The following is a 13,582-nucleotide window of genomic DNA, read 5'->3' as shown; positions in this document are numbered from 1 at the left end:
CAACACTTGAATATATGTGACAGTTGGAACTAGAGGGAGAAAAACTTGATTTAGCCTTAAGAAACAAAGGCAAGGAAGCTGGGAATGGTAGTGAGCACCTGTAATCATAGCAGCTGAAAGCTTGATGCAGGAGGATTGAGAATTTGGAGAAACCTAGATCACAAGAAGTCTCTCTCTCTCTCTCTCTCCTCTCTCTCTCTCCAAACACACACACACACACACACACACACACACACAGAGGGAGAGAGAGGGAGAGAGAGAGAGAGAGAGAGAGAGAGAGAGAGAGAGAGAGAGAGAGAGAGAGAGAGTTGGAGGTTGCAATGAGTGGGGCACCACTGCATAATACACAGGGATGAGGTTGGGTTCATCTTTCACATTTATCAGGTTTGCGATTTGTTTTACCTTATGGTTTCATTCCTCTAAAGTGGGAATTCAGGGCTGGAGAGGCAGTTCATCAGGTAAGAGCACATGCTGCTCTTCCAGGTGTCCTAATTACTTCTCTATTGCTGGGAAGAGACGCCGTGACCAAGGCAGCTTATAAACGAAAATGTTTATTGGAGCTCATGATTCCAGCAGGTTACAGTTCATGACCACCATGGTGTGGATCATAGCAGCAGGCAGGCAGGCAGGAAGGCAGGCATAGCATTAGAGCATTAGCTGAGAACTAACCTCCTAATCCACAAGCATCATACAGAGCACTATGTGAGAATACCCACTGCTGGCATCACATCTCCGAGTCTTCCCAAACAGTTTCATCAACAGGGGACCCAACTATTCGAACATACAGTCTTACGGGACCATTCTCATTAAGACCACAACACCAGAGTACCCACGTTTGGTTGCCAGCTCCCACCTTGGGTGGCTTTCAACCTCCTTTAACTCCAGCTCAAGGGAATCCAATGCTCTCTTATTGCTTCTAAGGGTGCTGCTCTCAGGTGGCATACATAAACACACACATATAGGAAAGTGTAAAATTTAAAAATTGAGCTTTTAAAAGGGGAAAATTGTTGAAAACATTCAATTTATATTAAATGCCCAAAACATAAATGTGTCAATAATAATACTTACCATTGTTAAGATAATGCGAGAATAATAATTGTATCTCACGACTTATGGTCGTCATTATGTTCACTTTGAAAATTGTAGTCAAGGCACAATAGTACTACATAATGATGAAAACGAGCACCAAGAGGAGAGGGAATAATACACAATAAAACTTTCACAGGATACTAGTGGGTGAGTTATGGAAAGCCAAATCAGATTCATCAACATCTCAACCTTCCTGTATGGTGGGAAAGAGGCAGTTGGTTTTTCCATGAGTGGGTGAATACAGTGTAAGGAGTAGAGATTGTTTCTGTGATTAGTCAAATCCAACCTAGTTAAATCCCACTCCCTGCTGCTCCTGCCTCCATATAGCTAAAGAAGATTCAGCTCAAAATGATAACAATGGTGACTGCTGTCTGCTTCTCTTACCCTCATGACCATTTTGTCTTTCTGTAGATGCTCAGAGCCATTTTGTGGGGATGCTGATATCCTCCTTCCACAGTCTCTGGCATGATTGGCTCTATACTTTCTTAACTACCTCCCTTTTAATCCTTACCCCCTTCATCATAAACTACTCTCAGAACAAGGTGACTTATTTGCCTATCTCTTAACAAAATGAAAGTCTTTAGAGGAAAACATCTGTGGATTCTGTTGCCTTACCTATTTAGCTCCTGTCTCTGCATTCATTCTCTTCCTTACTTCCTGTTCCTGTGAATGAACTTGATCGAGCCATACTTAAGAGCCTTAGCTAACCTGCTGTTGGATATCCATACTCTATCGGTCTTTATCTGATAATAATAGGGCTCTAGAAATTCTCATCTCTTACATCAACCATTCCTGTCTTATGGAATTCCCCTTTCAGCACACTAACTGCTATTATTTCTCCCATGTTAAAAAAAAAAAAGTTTACTCCTTTTGCTTCATCCTGTTTCAGCTCTCTGAAATAAAACTTCTCAAAAGAATTCCCTTAGTACTGCTTAGTGTTGTTTTCTCCACTACCTTCTCAATGGATTTGGCATTTTAGAGCCACTAGATCATCAATGCAATTTGTTTTGTAATCCAGGAGTAACTTTCAAATCTCACCAGTGAACTATCAGTGGCATTTGACATAGTCAATGATGTTTTCTTCTCTAAAAATTTCCATATGTGGTCTCCTAGATACCACACTTTTCTCCTCCTCCTCCTCTTTCTTCTCCTCCTCCCCCCTTTTTCTTCTCCTTCTCCTTCTTTCAGCTGCTCCTTCTTAACCTCCTTTGCTTTGTCCTCCAAAACTGTCCTTTCTATTTATATTGTCTAAGTGATATGTCCAATTTCATAATTTTAAACACCTTATGCTTATGTCTACTCAGTTTATAAGTTCAGCTTGATTCCAGCATAATGAAAAACATTCTTTATTGTTATCAGCTAATATTTATAGCCATATCAAAATTAATGTGTCTAACAGACAATGAATTCCTTCAAATTCCCTTACCTCTACTAATTGATATACCATTCTTATGGTTGATCGTGTCCCCGTTTTGTAATAATACTTAAGAGCTGTGTCAGAAAATCATCCTGCCTGGGGTACTACTCTGCTCAGAACTCTTTTTTGTTTGCAAAAAGAGGGACAAGGATTGAGTCTGAGGTATATTTGAAGATCTGTTGGGGACAGAGGTTGGTAAGCCAGCTACAAAACTCAGATGGGTGAAGCTCTCTCAACAGGATCTTGAGTTGATAGAACTGCTCCTAGAGCACATTAGCAGTCATGGAAACAAAGCTTATTTCTTTGGGGGCTTATAAAGACCTGCTGTGACATCAAAGGTAGCACTCATAATCAGATGGCACTGGTACCTAAGATTCATGTGGGCTCAGTTGTGGCACATCCCAACTCTTTCCAAAGACTAGATTTGACACTCAGGCTTTCTCTGCAAAGGTGAGTATGATTGACAACACTCCATTGAGGCACTGGGATTGCTCCTGGGTTTTACCCTTGACTGGGCTAAAATCAATGGTCAGAGTCTTTATGTGGTCATTCTCTTGGGTGAAGGCTAGCAAGTGTTGATGTTGCATAGACAAATGAGCATCCCAGCTATTTCCCACACATGTTGATATAATTCTCAGACTTTAGCAAAGAGAGGCAGGGCTAAGACAAAGCTCCTTTTATAAACTGCTGTGGAGCAAAGTCTGTCATGCTAGTTGCAATGATCCAACTGAGTGAGGCTTTGTCTGTTCCCTGGCACAAGCAAGGCAAACAGGAAACACAGCTGACAGAGCTAGAGATGATTTACAGAGGAACTCTCAGGACCTCTGAAGAGATCCACCTTCTAGAAAGGCACATCTTCCTGCCAAACCACCCTTAAGCAGTACCAGGATGCTTCCTGGGTCCTTTGCTATATAATTTTGGTTGTAGGATTCAATATCAAATGTAATTCTACCCATGTTTTAGGTAAACGTAGTTTCCAGAGGTAAACTACAGAGTGCCATGCAGTCAGTGAGTTTGCTACCTGGATATGAATAAGCAATTAGAATAAATGTCCTCAATCTTGAGCCACACTAGAATTTCACAACCTTTCTTGGTATTTGTAATGAAGAGACTGATCTGTAGATGGACATAATATTCTTGTTGAGGAGATAGAACTTACTATTCTGCCACCTCACTGATCCCTCCCGCTTCTGTTTCTCTCCTCTCATTCTCTCTCATTAAGAATACATTTCCCAAGCCATCTTCAACTAATCTTAGTGTCTGGCTCTGCTTTGAATTCTATACCAAATCTGGCCAGTCTGTCTATTTTCATTACCTATTTTATTAGCTTGCTGAAGTAAGTTATTCTCTGCTGGCCTGGAGTTTTGCCACCATCTCTTGGCTGACTTTCCTGTATCTTCTTATCTCTTTTTTATAGTCCATTTCTAACACAGAAGCCAGGATAATTAGGCAGATTACATTCATTAAGTCTCTGCTCAAATTCTCCAATGTCTTCATTCTCAATCAGAATAAAAGTCCTGTAATCAAAAGATCTTATATGACCTACAGCCCCTTCAAATCTCACACCTCATCATTAACGACTGTGCTGGCTAGTTTTATTTCAACTTGACTCAAAGAGAGGAAACATCTATTGAGAAATCTTATGCCTCCATACAATCTGGCTGTAGGCTACCCTTTAGGGCAATGGTTCTCAACTGTCCTAATGCTGTGACCTTTTAATACAGTTCCTCATGTTGTGGTGACCACCAACCATAAAATTATTACATTACTATTTTGCTATGGTTAAGAGTTGTAATATAAATTTCTGATATGCAACCCCTGTGGATGTCATGACAGATTGAGAACCACACTGCTTTGGGTCAATTTCTTAATTAGTTATTGATATGGGAGGACCCTGGGCTAGTGGTCCTGGTTTCTATAAGAAAGCACACTGATCCATGTGAAGCAAGTCAGTAAGCAACACTCCTCCATGGTCCTTGCATCAGCTCCTGGTCTAGGCTTCTGGACCTCACTGCTTGGGTTCCTGGCCTCACTGCTAAATAATCTCTTTCCTCCACAAGTTGCTTTTGGTCATAGTTTTTGATTACAGGAATAAGAACCCTAACTAATACAAGTTGCTACCAGGAGTGGCCTTTGCTCTGACAGACCTGACCCTGTTGCTTTTGAGAGGATTGTAGAAGGACTTTGTAACTTTGAAAAGTCATTGAGAGGTCAAAGCGTGGTGAGCTTTTCTGTGGGAGCTTGAAAGATAATGTTGACAGCTATGCAGATGATGGAGGCCTGGCTTGTGAAGTTCCAGAGGGAACTTTGAGACTCAATGATTCTGTTTGCTGTTTTGAGTTGAGAATTATGGTTCTGGTCAATTGGTGCGTGAAGAATCAGGTGTGATTAACTAGATACCAGAATAACTAAAGGGAAACCTTTGTTTTCCTGAGATACTTGATACTGTTCTGTTGCAACTGAGGAGTTAGTGGTCATTAAGAAGAGACCAACATCACTGAGATGAAATTTCAGCAGTGTTTCCTCAGAATCAACACATAAGGCTGAATTCCAGAAGCAGCCAAGACACCTCAATGGACAGCTGAATGTGTTAATGATAGTCACTCAGGTGGCACTGGTTTTGAAAGCATGAAAGGCTCAAGAAAAGCAACTGAGGCTGCTTGTCATGAGAATCCAGGAAAGGTCATTGGTAATGGTACAATCTCAGTAACAGTTGAAGCTCCATGACTGAAATTTGAGATTTGGAACCATGAATGGAGCCCAAGAGAGGATATTGGTGAAAGTGCCTCCCAGTTGCTCGAAGACCTCAAGATTTGGGGTAAGAATGACTACCAAGAACAACAACAGTGGAATGGAGCCTGCTGTTGCTGCTGAAGCCTGGAAGACAAACTGTGGGCTGTAGAAGAAAGAGCCAGAGATGTGACCCAAGCCTTCTGGAGGAGCCCCCAAATGGTGAGTAAACTCCAGACATTGCACATTGAGCTTTTGGTATCATTCAAGTTTGTTTCTGCTTTCTTCAGATTGTGACTGTGCCCTGCTTTTTGCCTCTTGAAGGAAGAACGTATTTAACTTTATTTTGACTTTTGCAGAATCCCCTGGCTGAAAACCTTCGAACTTTTAAAAGAGGCTTTCTGTATTTAAAAAGACTGGGCATTTAAAGATACTGAATTATGATGCATTTGAATTGGTAAAGACTGGAGCACTTTTGAACTTATTTATGTTTTATATTTTGATGTTAATAATAATGTGCCGTCTTGGAGATGTATGAGAAAGAAAAGGTTCTCATTAAAAAGTGGTGTATTCAACTGTCAAAGATAATGTAAAATGGAAAAAGCACCTAGCCCAAAACATACAGGAAATCCAAGACACAATGAGAAAATCAAACCTAAGGATAATAGGTATAGAAGAGAGTGAAGACTCCCAGTTAAAGGGCCAGTAAATATATTCAACAAAATCATAGAAGAAAACTTCCCTAACTTAAATAAAGGGATGCCCATAAACATACAAGAAGCCTACAGAACTCCAAATAGATTGGACCAGAAAAAAAAACTCCTCCAATCACATAATAGTCAAAACACCAAATGCACAAAACAAAGAAAGAATATTAAAAGCAGTAAGGGGAAAAGGTCAAGGGACATATAAAGGCAGACCTATAAGAATTCTCACCAGAGACTATGAAAGCCAGAAGATCCTGGACAGATGTCGTACAGACCCTAAGAGAACACAAATGCCAGCCCAGGTTACTCTATCCAGCAAAACTTTCAATTAACATAGATGGAGAAACCAAGATATCCCATGACAAAACAAATTCACACAATATCTTTCTAAAAATCCAGCCATACAAGGGATAATAAGTGGCAAAGCCCAACACAAGGATGCAAGCTAGACCCTAGAAAAATCAGATGATATTATAGTATACTTAAGTGAACCCAAAAGTTCCACCAGAGAACTATTAAGACTGATAAACAACTTCAGCAAAGTGGCTGGATATAAAATTAACTCAAATAAATCAGTAGTCTTCCTCTACAAAAAAGATAAACAGGCTGAGAAAGAAATTAGGGAAATGACACCCTTCATAATGGGTCCAAATAATATAAAATACCACAGTGTGATTTTTTTCCTTTTCTCCATCTTTATTAAATTGGTTTTTTCTTATTTACATTTCAATTCTTATTACCTTTCCTGGTTTCCAAGCAAACATCATTGAGTAGAGCACTGTTCAACTTCCATGTATATGTGGGTGTTATTTCCTTATTGTTATTGAAGACCAACAGCCTTAGTCCATGGTGGTCTGTTAGGATGCATGGGATTATTTCTATCTCAATATATCTGTTGAGGCCTGTTTTGTATATGGTCAGTTTTGGAAAAAGTACTATGAGGTGGTGAGAAGAAGGTATATCCTTTTGTTTTAGGATAGAACGTTTTATAAATACCTGTTAAGTCCATTTGGTTCATAAGTTCTCTTAGTCTGTCTATGTCTCTCTTTTACTTCTGTGTCCATGATCTGTCCATTGATGCGAATAGAATGTTGAAATCTCCTACTATTATTTTTTGAGGTGCAATGTGTGCTTTGAGCTTTAGTACGGTTACTTTTATGTATGTAGGTGCCCTCGTATTTGGATTATAGATATTTAGGATTGAGAGTTTATCTTTTTGGAGTTTTCTTTGATTAATATGAAGTGTTCTTCCTTATTTTTTTTTGATGACTTTTGGTTGAAAATCGATTTTATTCAATATTAGAATAGCTACTCCAGCTTGCTTCTGCAGACCATTTGATTGGAAAGTGGTTTTCCAGACTTGTACTGTGAGTTAGTGTCTGTGTTTGTTTCTTAGGTGTGTTTCCTGTAGATAGCAAAATGTTGCTTCCTTATTACATATCCAGTCTGTTAATCTATGTCTTTTTATTGGGGAATTGAATCCATCGATGTTGAGAGATATTAAGGAATAGTGATTGTTGCTTCCTGTTATTTTTGTATTTGGAGTTGGGATTATGTTTGTGTGCTTCTTTTCTTTTGGTTTTCTTGCAAAAAGATTAGTTTCCTGATTTTTCTAGGGTCTAGCTTGCATCCTTGTGTTGGGCTTTGCCACTTATTATCCCTTGTATGGCTGGATTTTTAGAAAGATATTGTGTGAATTTGTTTTGTCATGGGATATCTTGGTTTCTCCATCTATGTTAATTGAAAGTTTTGTTGGATAGAGTAGCCTGGGATGTTATTTGTGTTCTCTTAGGGTCTATACAACATCTGTTCAGGATCTTCTGGCTTTCATAGTCTCTGGTGAGACTGTTTGATTGCATTTTCCTGTAATTCTTTCAGGGATATTTGTGATTCCTCTCCATAGGCTTCTACTTATTTATTTATGTTTTCCTGTGTTTCTCTAAGGGAGTTCTTTATGTCTTTCTTGAAGTCCTCCATCATCATGATCAAATGTGATTTTAAATCTAGATCTTGCTTTTCTGGTGTGTTTGGATATTCAGTGTTTGCTTTGCTGGGCGAAATGAGCTCCAATGATGCCATGTAGTCTTGGTTTCTGTTGCTTGGGTTCCTGTGCTTGCCTCTTGCCATCACATTGTCTCTGGTGTTACCCTGTTCTGCTATTTCTGACAGTGGCTAGACCATCCCATAGGCCTATGTGTCAGGAGTTCTGTAGACCTGTTTTCCTGTTTTCTTTCAGCCAGTTATGGGAACAGAGTGTTCTGCTTTCAGGCGTGTAAAGTCGTTCCTGTCTACTGGTCTTCAGCTGTTCTTGTGGGCTTGTGTCCTGAGTACACCACGCAGGTCACTCAGAGCAGAAAAGTTGGTCTTACCTCTGGTCTCTGGCCTGAAGTCTTTCCTCGGAGGCTGAGTTTCAGCTCTCTGTGAGGGCAGCAACCAGAAGGGCCTGCCCTGCCTTTTCTCGGGTCTCTGTACACAGGGGGTCCAGATGGAACTATGTGTTTTCCTCTAGAATCAGAAATGTGGGCAGAGTGTAGTCTCTTCTGGCTTCCCAGGCGTGTCTGTCCCTCTGAAGGTTTAGCTCTCCCTCCCAAGGCATTTGGGGGCAGGGAGTTGTATACCTGGTCCCTTCAGATCTGGGAGGTGTCTGGACTGCAGGGGACCTGCCGCTTGAGTGCCCCTATCTTCCTGTTCCCAGAGGCCCTATACAGTTTCCTCTTGGGCCAGGGATGTGGGCAAGGGTGAGCAGGATTGGTGGTCTCTCCTGCCCTGCAGTCTTAGGAGTGCCCACCTGTCTGGGTAGTGAGCTCTCTCACCCACAGGGTTTGGGAGTAGGGAGCTGTGGGCCCGGATCATCGAGGTTAGGGCTCCAGCTAAAAACCCCACCGTGTGATTTTAACCAAGCAAGTGAAAGATCTGTATGATAAGAACTTCAAGTCTCTGAAGAAAGAAATTGAGGAAGATCTCAGAAGATGTAAACATCTCCCATGTTCATGGATTGGCAGGATTAATATAGTAAAAATGGCCATTTTACCAAAAACGATCTACATGTTCAATGCAATCCCTATCAAAATTCTAATCCAATTCTTAATAGAGCTAGACAGAACAATTTGCAAAGTCATCTGAAATAACAAAATACCCACGATAGCTAAAATTATCCTCAACAATAAAAGGACTTCCAGGGGAATCACCATCCCTAACCTCAAGCAGTATTACAGAGCAATAGTGATAAAAACTGTATAGTATTGGTACAGAGACAGGCAGATAGACCAGTGGATTAGAATTGAAGACACAGAAATAAACCCACACACCTATGGTCACCTGATTTTTGACAAAGAAGCCAAAACCATCCAATGGAAAAAATGATGCTGGTTCAACTGAAGGTCAGCATTTAGAAGAATGCAAATTGACCCATTCTTATCGCCCTGTACAAAGGTTATGCCCAGGTGGATCAAGTACCTCCACATCAAACCAAATACACTCAAACTAATAGAAGAAAAAGTGGGGAAGAATCTTGAACACATGGACACTGGGGAAATTTTCCTGAACAGAACACCAATGGCTTATGCTCTAAGATCAAGAATCGACAAATGGGTTCTTATAAAGCTACAAAGCTTCTATAAGTCAAAGAACACTGTTGTTAGGACAAACGGCAATTAACAGATTGGGAAAAATTTTTTACCAATCCTACAACTGATAGAGGGCTAATATCCAAAATATACAAAGAACTCATGAAAGTAGACTGCAAAGAGACAAATAACTCTATTAAAAATGGGGTACAGAGTCAAACAATTAACAGCTGAGTAATATCGAATGGCTGAGAAGCACCTAAAGAAATGTTCAACATCTTTAGTCATAAGGGAAATACAAATCAAAACAACTCTGAGATTCCACCTCACACAAGTCCGAATGGCTAAGATCAAAAACTCAGGTGACATCAGATGCTGGCAAGGATGTGGAGAAAGGAACAAACCTCCATTGTTATTGGGATTGCTGACTGATACAACAATTCTTGAAATCAGTCTGAAGGTTCCTCAGAAAATTGGACATTGAACTACCTGAGGACCCAGCTATACCTCTCTTGGGCATATACCCAAAAGATGCCCCAACATATAACAAAGACACATGCTCCACTAGTTCATAGCAGCCTTGTTTATAATAGCCAGAAGCTAGAAAGAACCCAGATGCCCTTCAACAGAGGAATGGATACAGAAAATGTGGTACATCGACACAATGGAATACTACTCAGCTATCAAAAACAATGAGTTCATGAAATTCATAAGCAAACGGATGGAACTAGAAAATATCATCCTGAGTGAGGTAACCCAATCACAGAAAAACGCACATGGTATGCACTCATTGATAAATGGATATTAACCCAAATGCACAGTGGAATTACCCTAGATGCACAGAACACATGAAACTCAAGAATTATCAAAATGCAGATGCTTCACTCCTTCTTTAAAAGGGGAACAAAAATACCTATAGGAGGTGTGATAGGGAGGCAAAGTTTAGAACAGAGGCTGAAGGAACGGCCAATCAGTGTCTGCCCCACATGTGGCCCATACATATAGAGCTACCAAACTAGATTAGATGGATGAAGCTAAGAAGTGCAGGCTGACAGGAACTGACAGATGTATATCTCTCTTGAGAGACAGAGCCAGAATATATCAAATACATAGGCAAATGCCAGCAGAAACCACTGACCTGAGAACGGGACCCCCGTTGAAGGAATCAGAGAAAGGACTGAAAGAGCTGAAGGGGCTTGAGACCCCATAAGAACAACAATTCTAACTAAGCCGCTACTTGAAGACTATACATGGTCTGATCCTGGGCTCCAAATTCATAGGTAGCAATGAATAGCCTAATAGGGGCACCAGTGTACGGGATTGTTTAGGGGGGGCAGTAATGGGAGGTGGATATGAGGGGAACACCCATATAGAAAGGGAAGGAGAGGGGTTAGGGGGATGATGGCCTGGAAACCAGGAAAGGGAATAACATTTGAAATGTAAATAAAAAATACCCAATTTAATAAAAATAGAAGAAAAAATATATATCAATTTGACACAAACTAGAGTCCTGAGAATGTAAGAAATCTCAGTTAAGAAACTGCTTCCATAAGATTGGGCTGTGGGCAATTCTGTAGGACATTTTCTTATTTCACTAATTTTGATTGAATTGGGAAGGCCCAGCCCACTATGGGTGGTGTCACCTGGAGCTGGTGGTCCTGGGTTCTATATGAAAGCCTGCTGAGCAAACCATGGAAAGTAAATATGTAATCTGCACACTGCTATGGCCTCTGCATCATACCTCCAGGTTCCTGCCATGCCTCAGCTCCTTCCCCCACTACTTTTGATGATGAACTGTCATGAGGAAACAAGTAAAGTAAACCAAATCCTTTACAAGTCGCTTTTGTTTGTAGTGTTTCGTGACAGCCATCATCAACTACAGTCCTTTGTTCACCCCAGCTCTAGACCTGATGCTGTCAAATCTGAATATTTTAGACAATTTTCCTGTAAGATATCTACCCATACTGTTTTCTGCTCTTTGCCTGTATCTTTCCTTGTGGTCTTTTCCATGTTTTCCTTAAATAGCATCGTTTCAATGAGTCATCTTTAGCCACTCAGTCTAAAGCATGGAATATTATACATTATAGCTCCCACACCTCACAAAAGCCTTATACGCCCCAATAGCCACCCCTGAAGATGTGAATCCAAAAGCCTCCATTTTCTCCAGGAATGTTTCTTCGGTGTTCTTCTCTTTCACTGATTTCTGTCTCCTGTTTGTGTAGAAGGCAGTTACCAGTTACCGTGTGAGCATTAGAGTCTGGTAACCATAGGACTCACATGACGATTGAATGTTTGACTGTGAATGACCATCTTGCAGTTTCAGTAGAAGAGTAAACTTACAGTTACAGGATTGTAAATGTGCCTCTGTGGACAAATTCATGGAAGATGGAGGGTTAGTCTTTTGTAAATTGGAAGCCAGGCTGAAGGGCATGAGTCATTTTGTGTGGGCTGCTCCTGCAATGAAGGGTATCAATCTTGAAAAAGACATAGGAGGTGGTGAACACAGTAGTTTTCTTTAAGATAGCTAAAGTTGAGCTTTAGTAGAACACTATTCCCTTATGAAAGGAGATAGTTTTATTTTCTATGTTTAGGAAAATAAACTATTTACTACTAAAAGGCTTTAAATGTAGTTGATAATCTGAGGTCTGACATCCTACACCTACCCTGTAAATAATTCCATTGCTCAACTGGGAGAACAAGTTCCTATGCAAATTTTTTGGAGGAATGCATCAGGGTTGGTTTCATATCTGAAAACACTTAAATATATTTGAAGAGATATACCAAAATATATTTAGTCCTTTCACATTTTATACCTCTCTCTTCTTTTTTTTTTTTTTTTCAAAATGACTAATAGTTCCCAGGAATAGTTCACAAAGGCTAAAATATGTTAGAATTGGAACAAAAGGCAACGGGGAACATGACTATGTGACAAAGCAGATAGGTTCCCAGCTTCAGGACTCTGCTGCTCTTTTCCACAAGGCGCTTTAGGAAAATACCTACAGAGGCCAGAGATCCCCACTAAATATTCTGGACTAGTTCTAGCATGCAGATATAGAATAAAATCCAGGAGTTTTGCTGTGTAGTGCAGCAGCAACTTAGCTCATAAACAAAGTAAAGCACTTGGAACCAGATACTTTGTTTAGGGAAAAACATCCACAAAATCAAGATTGTGGAAAAGTTCCCTTTTACATATAACCCAGAACTCTAGTTCCTAGCACACTTCTGAAGGAGATGCCCTACTTTCAAATGTTCACCTTGCTAGCAAATTGAGATAACTTGTTGTCTTGGCTTGTTGTTTATTAGCAAGTGGAAGCCCTGGGACAGCCTCCAAGAACAATTATTACCACACTCTAGATGTTGATCTAGAACTTGGCTTGGGTGCCTTACAGAGCTTGCAGTTGCCCTCAGCTTATCAAACAGCATTTGGCTTCTCTCTTTGTGCCTTTGTCCGACTCCCTTGAAAGTGGCATCCAAGCATTGAGAATCATGAAGAAGATGGGGATAATTGTATTAATCCCTTCAGCAAGATTTTATTTATTTTCCCCAAAGTCTTCTAAAAATTAAACTTAAAGTTCTAGATAACTGTTATGGTTGAAAAATATCTTTCATTCATTTTGTTGTGTTAATTTTTTAGAATTTTTTTTTTAGAAAATGTGTTTAACATGCTGTTAATTTCCTAGAATTCCTGGATAACATGTAAAGTCTCATAGGACTCCTTCAGAATCAAGTTTGTGTAAATCAGCACAAGAATGTTTCTTTGACATGAACTCAAAACTCACATTAGCTTGTTATTTCTCCCCTTTTTGACTACTAGCCCTCATCTCCCAACTCGTCACCCTGGTATTTCACCACTAGGACTCCATTTTTTCTTCAGTTTGTGCCACTTTAGTGACCGTGGCTTTACTTAAGTATGTAATGTTTCCTAAATTGCAAGCACCTTCCTCCTACTGTGTTGAAGATAAAATGAGTTTAACTTAATATGTACTCATAGAAGAGCATGTAATACCTTTAAGCACTATCATGGCATCTATAATGGTTGCTTTGATAATTACTGTGTTGGAGCCTACACAAGT

This window comes from Rattus rattus, chromosome 6, assembly GCF_011064425.1.
Source record: "Rattus rattus isolate New Zealand chromosome 6, Rrattus_CSIRO_v1, whole genome shotgun sequence".
In the NCBI taxonomy this organism is placed as follows: domain Eukaryota; kingdom Metazoa; phylum Chordata; class Mammalia; order Rodentia; family Muridae; genus Rattus; species Rattus rattus.
The sequence above is the reverse complement of the archived record's forward strand: the minus strand, read 5'-3'. Positions refer to the sequence as shown.